The 13180-nt window shown below is 32.0% G+C and overlaps 1 protein-coding gene across 4 annotated transcripts in view; it reads left to right on the plus strand.

The window, feature by feature from the left end:
• LOC145255605 (uncharacterized) overlaps positions 1-13180 on the plus strand; it is a 529950-nt gene that overhangs the window by 118571 nt on the left and 398199 nt on the right. The window contains exon 1 of one of the 4 annotated variants that reach the window (XM_080114100.1): positions 7971-9100. The exons of the other annotated variants lie outside the window; for them this stretch is intronic. The gene's annotated coding sequence lies outside the window, so the exon portion shown is untranslated. Of the gene's footprint in view, positions 1-7970; positions 9101-13180 lie in introns of those variants that run through there. 4 annotated transcript variants of the gene reach the window in all.

The raw sequence follows: 13180 nt of genomic DNA on the forward strand, positions 1-13180 counted from the left end.
CAAACAAAATATAAGGAAACGTGAAATATTTCAAAGGATGTGGTAATCAGACAAAACCAGAGCCAGAAAAAATATTCCAAGCATTTTAAATCTTTTTATATTTAAGTGTGAAGTCTTCAAAAGGCACCATATAGCCATTTATCAAATAGGTGAGAAAAGTTTTTTAAAATCTGTGATATTGAATAGGCAAGTGGACTCTAGAATATTTATTTTGCTTACAATAAAAACTAATAAAAACAAATTAAATTAGGTTTGGAGAGTATACATCTGAGAATGGGTTTTCAAATATTCCCACAGCTGCTAAGGATTTCCTTGTGTCCATAGAGGTGCCATAAAACTAATTATTTCAGAAGAAGCCTATGACAGACACCCCAATGTACAGTTGGCACCAACGAAATTCAACCCAGCATATTTAAAACTTACTAATCATATGACCTCCCTCGGGCAATAGGCAAGTTATCTCTCAATAAATGACCAATAAATAAAAGAAATTAAACTCTGATAATCAATGTTAAATCTATAAATGAGATTTATAACCCATTCTGCTGCTAAAGGAACAACTTCTAATAAAAAAACAAAAACAATTTGTGCTTGTTTCATTTTTTTATTTTAAAATTTTAAAGAATCGGTTTGGAATCAGAAATTAGACTATAATTTTTCTGAATTCGATACCGATTCCGATACCCCAAAAGTTCCGATTTTTCTGATTGCCGATTCAGATTAATCATCCTAACACGAATATATACACATATATGATGATTGCAACGTCTTGTCAGACGAGTGCCACTTCCTCAGACACTTAAAGTCCATGAGCCCAAAAATGACTTTTTTTTTTTAGTCCCATCGGTGAATTCACACGCTCAAGCAGGCATGACACTGAAAATGGTCATTGAGATCAATTATTACATGCTTCCAGCATTTCAAGCCTCCACGTGTCACAAATTTTCCATCGCCACTGGACCATTTTTATAGACAAATGCCTGAGGGAGTATCTATACACAGATGATGTTACAGAGTGTTAGCTTTGTACGACAGCTAAGTCTCTCTCTCGATTCAAAATGTTGAGATCCAGCAACAAGCAAGAGCAAGATAGCCAGCAACAAGTTAAACTGCAGACCAGCTTAATGCGGGTACTGGTCTCCTGCTTTATGGTTTCTTAAATCAGAGATTTGCTTCTCTTAGAAAGGTTGCCTTCACCACGGCTTACGGGAGCCCTCTCCACCTCAACACACACATACACACGCACAAACACACATGGTGCTAGTTGGCCGTTGACCCCGAAAAAGGGTTCATTCGCCCTTTGGAAGGTCTTGTTTTTAATCCTTCAGGGAGACTAGCCACCCTCCTCACCAAACAAGTCTGGTGGGGGAACCAGTTTAGTCTCCGGTGACCCGACCATGAGACAGGTAGTACTGGGTTACATGGTACCAGTAGCATATGACATGATCTGCATATATATATATATATATATATACACGCACACATGTATATACACACATATACACACACACCCACATATAGATATATATGCAAAAACACACACACGTATATATATATATATATATATATATATATATATATATATATATATATATACATACACACATAGAACCAGCCCCCTTCAGTGGCACTTTTGGTTCTTGCCAACTAATTCTCCGAAACATTAACATGTTCAGTGTACCAATTATGTAATATTTGTTTATATAAATAAAAATAGTATATATATGTATATATATATATCGGTATTATTGTTTAAGGTATAAAAAATTAACGTAACACTGTAGTAGACTATACAAAATCCCAAATTAACCAAAACGAAATCACTTCAATCAAGAAAGTTCAAAAGTACTCCGAATGACTCCCATCTCTTAGTTTTACCTCAACTTTGTTTCTGTTACAAGTATTTGTATTTAGTTTGTCTAGCTAACGAGGTCATTTTTTTTTTTTTTTTTTTTTTTTTTAGTATATGGCGGATTCACCCTCCCCTCCAAAAAAAAGGGGGCAGGTCTGGATTGGAAATAAAAATTTTAAAAATTTCTTTAATCTAAAGAATTTTCCTCTTTTGACAAAGGACAGTGTCAGATGCTAAACTTTCATCATGGCCCGTTGTCCTCTATTATATAAAGGACAGTTGTGTGTGTGTGTGTGTGTGTGTGTGTGTGTGTGTGTGTGTGTGTGTGTGTGTGTGTGTGTGTGTGATTGTTCATCCAAAACTCAGAAACTGCACAAGGCACATTCATAAATATACATATTCTTTCTTAAAACATTTCTTCAGAGAGAATGTGGGCACTTTTTTTTGGATGTGTGTATATCTAACTTGGGAACAAAATTAATCATTGTGTCATTTAGACAATTTTTTCCCCCATCGACCTTTGGTGACAGTCGAACTAATTAAATTATATAATTTTTTGGCTTTCAGGCTAGAATTGAACTGTACTAATCTGTCTATCCTCGGTCGAAGAAAGGACATCCTTTTTGACTGGAAAGAGAGAGAGAGAGAGAGAGAGAGAGAGAGATGTTACACTTTTTAACTCTTCTGTTTCGTTATCCATGCCCCCGGGCAACGCTGGGTGACCACACTAATCTTACATATTAGAGTATTAGTAAAATAAAAACAATTGCAAACGAGGCATGAAAACCTAAAAGTTTGGGGAAGTTGTGTCCTTTGCCTATCCTAGTTCTAAAGACAATTACGGTCCATTTGTAAAAAAAAAAAAAAAAAAAAAATGTCACCAAACGCATGCATAGCATCCAACCACCATAATACCACATTTACTGTATGAAACTAACAATCAAAAATATTCCGAATGATGAATGGATGTTTATGTACGCAAGCCATAATGCCGGGAAGTGGAACAATATATATATGCATATATATATATATATATATATATATATATATATATATATATATATATATATATATGTTTTAACTCTTTTTCAAGATGTCTTTTAACATGTTTTATTAATCATTTGTTCATATATATATATATATATATATATATATATATATATATATATATATATATATATATATATATATGAACAAATGATTAATAAAAATTTTTAAAATTAAATATGTTTTTAACTCTTTTTCAAGATGTTTTTTAACATGTTTTATTAATCATTTGTTCATATTATAAGCTCTATTTCCTTTTCGATTTTATTGAGCTTTTACATCTGGTTGAGATTACTTTACTTGTAAATATTAACTCTTTAATATTTATAATATATTTTAAGTTTACCATTTTGATTACCTTGGTAAACTTATTGTAATTTTTATTTCTTGCAGCATCCCCTTTCTCCTCACCACACATAAAAAAAAGCCTACTACTGCTCACATTCGCAAAGTATACACCCCAATTTTCCCCTGGATCGCGCCCAAATATCTTATTAAAACCAATGTAATCTTGATTGCTGTTTCAATATCAATTCTTTTTTGGCCTGATGAAGTGTTGTCTCTGAATTGGGACTCCACTGAAACGAAACATGTATGCACATATGTAACCAATAATGTTTGTATAATAAACAAACCGCTGTGTCCAAACTAACTCGCCTCACCTGATGACGTCACAGTCAGCATGCACGGGGGGGGGGGGGGATAAAGCGGTTCCTCCCAATCTCTCTTTCTCTCTATCTATCTCTTTAGATTATAGTAATTTATTTCTCTATTTTTACTATCTTTCTTACTTTCTCCGTATTTCCCTCTCTCCGTTAATCTTTCTCGCTTCGTATTTCTTAGCCTCTCCCTTTTCGCAACTCTCTGTCTCTGTCTGTCTGTCTGTCTGTCTGTCTCTCTCTCTCTCTCTGCGTTACGTTACACCGTCTCTCCTTTTTTCATATTTCGTTTTTACCGTAATCCTACCCACTTTTTCTCTCCCTTAACTTCTATATAACCTCTTTCGTCGATTCGTGATCGTTACTCGCCCTTCTTTCACTCATATTTGCATTTCGCTATCGTCATTTTCGTCAATCCTGTGTTAGTGTGTGTGTATCCATTTATGCAATGCCTTTTCTCTTCACGTCGTCTGTTTAAGCCGTTATTTTGGCTGGTCTTCTCTTACCCCCACCCCCCACAACTACTACACTACCAATATATATATATATATATATATATATATATATATATATATATATATATATATATATATATTTAAAGTGATGGTTATGTAGTTCCAACGAGAGAAAAAATTTATATTTAAAAGAGTGTTAGCCATCAACTCTTTTAAATATATATATATATATATATATATATATATATATATATATATATATATATATATATATATATATATATATGCATGCACATTAAAAAGAGAGTCGATAACCCTTGTAAAAATGCTCGTGTGAAGAAACTATAATGAAGCAAGGGTGTGCAATCCCAACTGCACCTCTCCTAAACCGGTATTACCTGAGTCCAGTGGTAAAGTAAAGTCAAAGACAACTGGAAACAATGCCGGGATAAGCAAAGGAACACACGCACGTGCTCTCTCTCTCTCTCTCTCTCTCTCTCTCTCTCTCTCTCTCTCTCTCTAGTTTGTCAACATTCCAAAACCAGGTGTATTTAATTCACACTCGTATTTTATTCATGTTTTAGAAAGTACGTCTTACACGTGTTTCGTCGAATACATACATACATACATACATACATACATACATAATACATACAATATGTAATCATTACATACATACGTGTGTGTACGTGTGTTTCTCTCTTCTCTCCTTCTTTTCTCCATCTATTAATAAAAAAAAACTACCAGACAATAACTTATTGTGTCTGTGTGTGCGCGCGTTCGTTTCTCACCTTTTCATAACTTCGACGAATAATACGCATTGAATTATTCTTTTTTTATTCAGTTAATATATAAATATGAAAGCAAAAATAAAATAAGGAAAAAACAAAATCAAATAACAATAAAAATCTGGTACTTGTGCATTTTTTGGTACTGTGTTGAAATAGTAACGCTATTATTTTGAAAGCTATTCTTAACTTGGGGAGGGTGTTTTGTAACTATTCTGTGCTTCCACTCAACAATTTAATAAGTGTAAAAAGATATCGTGAAACTTGAATTTAACCTGAAAAACTATTTAAAAATAGCGCGGTACCAAAAATGCATAAGCACCAAAAATCCCATTTAAAAAAAATGTAAACAAGACCATAATTTGAATTATTCTTCACCCATGTAACACCGGGTAAATATAGCTAGTTGTATATATTTTGCTTTTATTTATTTATTTATTTATTTATTTTTTACATTTACTCTGATCTGCTCTAAATCTAATGTCTATTTCTTTTCTTTGATCTTTTTATCCCCCCCCTCTCTCTCTCTCTCTCTCTCTCTCTCTCTCTCATCCGACCGGCTTTCCTTTGATATGTCCTATTGCTACTACTGCTATCACTACTACTACAACAATAACTACAACTACTACTATAGCAACTACAACAACAACAGCAACTACTACTACCAACGTTTTCAAGTTTGTCATTCACTGTTTTTTCTCCTGTTAATGCTTTTTTCCTCTTTCTTTCACCTATTTCGTTCACTTGTTATACTGCTCTCTTCTTTCTTTCGCACCCTCTCTCTCTTTATTCTTGGTTTCTCTCTCTAAAATGTTTTTTTCCCTCTGACTGTTATTTATTTCCATTTCACCTAATCCCCTCCCCTGTTTGTCTCTCTTGCGTTGTTTGATACGACGGAGGCGCCTTCTAAAATCTGTTTCCCGGTTTTAGGTTAATAATGAGCATAAATTAACCAAGTCTTGACCCTTCTCTTTAAACTTTAATAATTCACACCAGAAGTTACTCTGCGTCAGTTTAAAGGCTACAAAGTCACTTTAAAATTCTGAAAAATATATAACGATATTTTAATTAAAACAATTACAAATCAAACATTTTTATAATTTTGTATATGTGTTTGATCAGCGTTGCCTGGGAGGAGATTTTAGAAGTAATTTAAAATAGTCATGTTGACATTTTGTTGTTGTAAATTTGTAGAAGAAAACACCCTATGCGAAATAATCTCGCTTACAAAATAGAATTTAATTTTTTTAAGTGATTACGTGTAATAAATACACTGAAATACTTCGCGGAAAGAAGGAAAAAAATATTAAAATTTAAAGCAGGGAATTCAGTTTCACATAAATTTAACATAAAATGATTAAACCTGTCCGTGATATTCTAACTTTTTAGCACAGTAATGGAAAAAATTAAGGTAAATTTTACAATAAACCAAAATGTTAATATAGGACTTTAAAAAATATCATTTTAGTTTTTGTTTATCTTTTACATTTTCAATAAATATTCTATTAAAAGTAAAAAAAAAAAAAAATTTTTTTAAATGACTCAATGTGTATGTAGTCGAAGAATCCTTACACGCGATATTTTGTCTAATAATTTTATTAAACAAAGATGATAAATAAATGACTGATTACTGTGTTTTGTTTATAACGCAATCCTTCGTCATTTTGAAATTCAGTGCAGAAGTAAAAAAAAACAAAAACGAAAGAAAAGTTATTTTGGGGTTGAATCAAACCAGAAATTACTTTTTATTTACTTTAAAGGCAAAATGTTACGTTTTGTCTTTCTAAACCAAACAAGGACATTTATCTCTGCACGCACCCCTGTCGTGTCAAAGAACCGTTTTCACTCTATCTTCCCCCCCCCCTCTTTCTCTGTAATAAGGCACACACACACACACATACACACTCATTTTCTCTCCCTCCCTCCCTCTCTCTATTTGAAATACGCACATACAACTCTCTCTCTCTCTCTCTCTCGTTTAACTAACAGCGTGTTTCTATATTTAAACATTGACTTAATTTACCCGTTTTTTCCTTGCCTCATGAAATATTTTTGAAGTAACATTTTATAACTAAAAATTTCTGGAACATTTTATTTTATGAAAATTAAATCTTCAGATAATTGAATTTATAAAAATAGTTTTTTTTTTTGTTTTTTTTTAAGTATTATTATTAATATTATTTAATCGTTTCTAGTGTGCAATTATAAAACTGTGCAAAATAACTTAGAACGTTGTCTGTGTCCAAGAGACATAGCCCAAGCCCACTGCTTGCGACCCACCGCCACGAATTCAGAATAACGGCATGTGATCAAGAAAATTCATTATCACCTTTAAAAGATGCCTAAATCCTTAACAAATTTGGAGGGTAATTCCTCTCTCTCTCTCTCTCTTCTCTCTCTCTCTCTCTCTCTCGACATTAAAACGGCTGATTTGTTTTGTAATAAACCAAGATTTTTACTGATTTATTTTCGTAATTATTTTTAAATGTTTATGCTATTTTGGTAATTTTATAGAATCATTCCCGTCTTTAAGAAGTAGTTTTATGTTTATCTGAGGACGATTTTGACGTGTGTGTGTGGGGTGGGGGATGTTCTTCATTAACTTAAGTCTGAAACCTTGGATTTAAATAACATTCGTTTTAAACGGCCCTAAAAATAGATTGGAAAAAAAGGTTTAGATTTTGAACTTTAGAGACGTGAGTGATTTTATATAAAAAGTACCGAGATTTTCTTTTTACAAAACGAAAACGTGGTAAAAAAAAAAAAAAACTAAAAAAAAAACAGGTATATAACAAATAAATGTTACCAAAGGTATATAACATAAATGTTACCAAAGGCACGTATAGATTTTTTTAAATATGTCTTTTTAATCAAAAACACTATTACGTAATTGTCATATCGAAAATAGTAATATGTCAAAAAATTACGAAAATTCACCGAGAACTGCTTTTGTGTTTTTATTCAAAAAAAGTATATCGCTATGCACAAACAAAAAATGCAGTCATCTAAAGTATTCGTTCCGAGTTATGCCCCCCTGCGTGTGGATTCTTACTGTCTAAGAAAAACACAATTTACCCAATTTTCTGTAAAAATTAATTTTAACTGTAAATAACTTTCTACTCGATAAATTTTCGTAATTTTTTTGCTTAAAACGACATATAAAAATCTATCCGTCAACTGTCTTAAGCACCGTTTTGTGTTTTCAACTTATTTATATTTATTCAGTTCGAAAAACTAGTTGTTTATTGTAAAAAAAAAAAAAAAATGCTCCAATCGATTAATAGTTAGGTTTCGCTATCTCTGACTAGACAAGATTGCGCATTGACATGAGAAAAGTACTTTTATTAATAGTAAATAAGCTAATACGTAAAGTTATGTAGAGGCGAGAAATACACAGGAGTAATAGTTAAAGTTTTATTACTGTAGAGATGTTTTTGTCTATAATATTAATTTAATTAGAATTCGTTTTTGTATCTGCTATATATTTCATTCTTATCTCTGGGTTTGCTTTAGCCAATTCACGTTTGCACTCCTCCATTTTTAATAACCGTTACATATAGCTAATTAAACTATTCTTTCTCTCTATAGTTTCTTTTAACTCTTTCTTTCTCTTTCACTTTGATCGTCCTTCCCATTTTAAACAGTATCTCTTCACCTCTTCCTGCTTCTCATACTTACTCTGTATTCGATTCTTACAATTTCTCCCCGCTTTCCTTTTTACTCTCCATTCAATTCCCTTGCGTTTACTCTCCTCCTACCTCGTTATTCCTTATAGTAACCGCTCCTTTCGTTAGCCATCTCGTTGACGTCATAGGTTAACGCCCACTTATGACGTAGTACACATTGACGACCGCCATAACGATGGAACCTTCTGAAATGCCCACTCTGTGATGCTCGAAACATCTTTCTCCTTCGTTATTCTTAATATTTTCCCCCCCATTTTTTTTTTTGGAAAAAAAAAAAAAATAGATATTTCTCATTTATTACTACTGCTACACTCCTCCTTTTTTCTGTAGTTTTCAGTTTATATTCTTATTATTTACTGTAAAATCTGTCGCCCCATCATTTACTAACTGTATATCTATTTTTTTAGTTCATGGAAAACTGTTACACCCCCCCCTTCTTTTAATTTTTTTAGCTGAATTTTTATCACACTTCATATAGTATAATTTTATTATTATTATACATCCTGTAATTCTTCCCTTGATTTCTACCACTATTTTTTTTTTTTTTTTTTTTTTTTAGCATTTTTATTCCTTTTCTTTTCACATTCGAATTGTACTTTTCTAGTATGATGAGGTATGTATGTACGGATGTATATTTGCTTATATGAACACACGGCGATATTGTGTACGCGCGTGCATTTTTGTATATTATATGCTCAAAATAATTCAAAAAAGAAACTGGATTTTCAACAGAAATATTTGCTTTAAAAATATCGTTTTTTTTTACTTTTCAACCGTCAACATCCCTAGAAGTTGCCACGTCATTAAAAATCGATAGAATTTATTGCTATAGTTTTCGACAAAATCAATATTAATATTAAATCATTTGGTAAAACTGCAGCATGCTCAACAATCGTAAGCAACACAAATAACTTCTACCAAACGCAATAGAATTTATCTGCCGACCTGTCTTTTAACAGACTGAAATTATGTTTGTTAATTTCAGAATGTTTTCATGTTCGTATGGCTTTATCGTCGCACTAAACCAAAAATGGCTCGCTACTAGGCTGAAAAAATAGTAAAAGAAGAAATTGCAACTTCCCCTACCAGTACCACTAATGCTAAGTCAGAGCGCACCCCTCTAAGAAAACCCCTTCCTAAAACCACACCGAATCGCATAAGTTTAGCGCCATGGTTTTCGTGTGTCGATAAAATACGTGATCATAGAAATAAAATTATGAAATAAAAACAATTTTGAACTGCTGCAAAAAAAACAACGTATAGAAATCCACTAACAGGACGAGCATATTTTGTAACTATTATGTACTTTTCACTAACAATTTAATAAACAAAAGATACCGTAAAACGTTAAATTGAACTATCATAAAAATAGCACGTTACTTTCTCTGCATCAGTATCCAACTTAGTTTTCACGCGTTAAAAAATTTCTACTTCGTTTGCTGTAAATTATTTTTCTATTTTCTTTACGTTGCTTTTTTTTTCCGTTAAAATGTTTGTATTTTGATGTGCACATTCGTAATATATCCTGTTACAACTATTTTATGCGAGGACGTTCTAATATTTTTTGGTACTTCTACACTTTATCGCCGAAACTGGGGACGCCATTTTATTTCGCGGACCTGCAGTCTAAATGCAAGGTAGAAATCATTATTTTAAACTATGGCAGGAGCATGAAATTAATAACAAAAAATTTAGCTGGCGAACGATTGCTTCCGGAAAGAATAAATTAACCTAAAATTAACATTTATTACTTTATTTAATGTTTAGAATTATTTGTTTGTTCGAAAAAAAAAAAAAAAACCTATAAAAATCCAATGTTGCTTTCATTACAAAATTGTTTTATTAAAATTATATTTTCTTGCGCAAACTTTTCGATAAATGTTTTTACAATTTTTATACAATAAATGTTTTGGTTTCCAAATGGCGCTCGCGCTCGCCCAGTTTAAACAATTATGAATGTCATTTCATTTTCTGTTTTTAATTAAAAAAAAATGTTTCATGAAAAACTTTCGTTTTCATTGATTAAATCGAAACCTTTCCAATTAAACAATTATGGATATATGTTCTCTTTCACTTTATTTATTCACGTTTTTTCATAGTTCTTTCCGGAAGTTTAATATTTTTTTGTTATTTATTTCTAACTTCGGCCATAGTTTAAAATACTGATTTCTCCCATGAATTTGGACAGCGGGTGCGTGAAATAAAATGGCGTCTCCAATTTCGGTGATAAAGTATAGAAGCACCTGTTTTCTTTGCAATTTTGACTCTATAATACGTCACAAAATAATTTAAATTTTAAAATTCTCATTTATTGCATCTAAACTTTAATTCAAGCCAAAAATTATTCTATTAGCAAGGCTTAAAAATGTTTTAAGTGTTATGGTAGAAATTACGTCGACCATTTTGATTATAAACAGGTTAAAATTTTTAGTATCGTTAGATTTCAAAATCTTAAACTAATTTTGAATTTTAAAAAATTCTTTTGGTGCTAATGCAGAGAGTGATCCGATCCGATTTTTTAAAATCGTATTTCCACGTTTAAGTAAAATCTTTTTTTTTTTTTTTTTTTTTATTCAATTGTATGGTTAAAGTAAAGAATAGGTACAAAACACCCTCCTCTCCCCATGTTAAGAATGGCTTTTTAAATGTTATTTCATTACGGATCACTCTCTGCATGAGTACAAATCTTTTTAATCACATCCCTGCAATTCTCTTAAAATTAGTTCTTTTATATTTTTAAACGCTTCAAAATTAGTATTTCGAAATGTCATGATCAATAAAATGTCATGTTTCTAATTTATAATTAAAACGGCTCACTTAAAAGTATTTGTTGAAATCAAAATTGGAAAAAAAAATAGCAAGTGTTTGCTTCATTGATAAGATTAATTATCGGATGCGCCCCTGTCGTATCAAAGAACCGCAACTCTTATGATCATATATATATTACGTGAACATTTTTTACAAGATTACTCATTACAATCAAAATTGACAAAACAAGTTAAAACAACAAATTTAGGGACAGGGCCCTATAAGAAATGTGGAGAGGGAAGGGTACAGGGTCTTTGTGACTTGAAACGAATATGTCATGTTGATGAACACTAGTTTGGTTGCCATGGAAACGGCATATTTGCTATCCGTCTGCCTTTTTGCGTTCTCTCCAAGAATAATTCAGCAATTCTTTGATTATCTTTACGTCTTTATTTGAAAACCCGTATTTTTAATCGATATTACCTTGTATATAGATGAGGCTGTGTTTTTGTATACAAGAAATTATGTAGAAGTTATGTAAGATCGTACATGAATTCGATCGGCCACCGAGGTATCCTGCAGAAACACGTGAAATATAATGTCGAGTGTCCAGTGTGTCCACTGTTTCTGTGAAATCACATTTATCGATGACCAATCCAATTGGTGTTATTGGCAATAAAATATGCCCTTATAGGCATACGGGTAATTTCTCGGTTCTTATGTAAGACGTCTCCTGAAATACTTTCGCTTTTTTTCTAGCTCACGTGCCCCCTATTCCGAATTCGGAGCAGCGGGCCGATATCAATGGACTTTCCCCCCCCCCCATATACCAATAATACAGTCATTAAAATTTCTTATATTTAACATTTCAAACTGATATTGCACCATAAAATAATTAAAGCAAAAATTATTTTTCTTATTTCGAATTATCTAAGCGAGTAAAAATTCCATTATTTTTACTTGATTATTAAATTTAATGTTATTCAAGCAAAAATTACCTAACAATTTAATAAACAAAAATCGTCAATGCCTAGAATCTTTCCAGCTGTAAAAAACCTTTACAATTTATAGGTTTTCGGCTGTGCTGAAAACGAATATATACATTAAAGGTGGCGCAGAGAAATAATTTTCAATGAAAACTATTTCTGATATAAAGAAATTGCTTTTTCAAAAAATGGGAATCACTTTTCTATATAAATTTAACGTAAAATGAGCATCCACTTTATGGCGACCTGGTGATAATTGTTATTTTTCGTGGATGCCTGAAATTGTTACTTTCCACCTTAACAATCACCTTTTAAAATGACTTAATGGTTTTCGGGTATGCTGAAAACGAATATCGCATTTAAAACTGCCGCAAACAAGTAGTTTTCTGGATATTAAGCAATGTATTTGTCAGTAGTGTCCATTTTGGCGCACGCGCGTACAGAAATGGACACCATTAATAACAAAGAATTACATTGCTTAATATCCGGAAAACTACTTATTTGCAGCAAAAATATCCGCTCGCTCGCGTGTACAGAAATTACTACCACTGATAGCATAAGGAATTAAATTGCTTAATATCTGGAAAACTACTTGTTTGCGACAAAATATACGCGCCCTTGCGCGTACAGAAAGTGTTACGACTGATAGCATAAGGAATTACACATATCTATACAGATTTTTCTTTATTTGTTTAATGTCCTCGTGTCTTTATTGAAACAGGAAAGTAGAAAAAAAAATCCTTTTAGCCACAAAAACAAACATACCCCCTTCACTAGATGGCCAGAAAGTGGGTGCTCATTTGACATTATCTTTATAGAGATAAGGGCCCCCCAGTTTTTGGAAAAGGAATTTCTTCATATCATGAAAATTATTTCTTTGCGCCACTTTTAATGTATATATTTGCTTTCAGCGCCCCGAAAACCTCTCGAAATCGTTATTGTAAAGTTTTTTTGAAGTT

This window comes from Euprymna scolopes, chromosome 31 (assembly GCF_053919585.1).
Source record: "Euprymna scolopes isolate OS-2025 chromosome 31, ASM5391958v1, whole genome shotgun sequence".
In the NCBI taxonomy this organism is placed as follows: Eukaryota; Metazoa; Mollusca; class Cephalopoda; order Sepiida; family Sepiolidae; genus Euprymna; species Euprymna scolopes.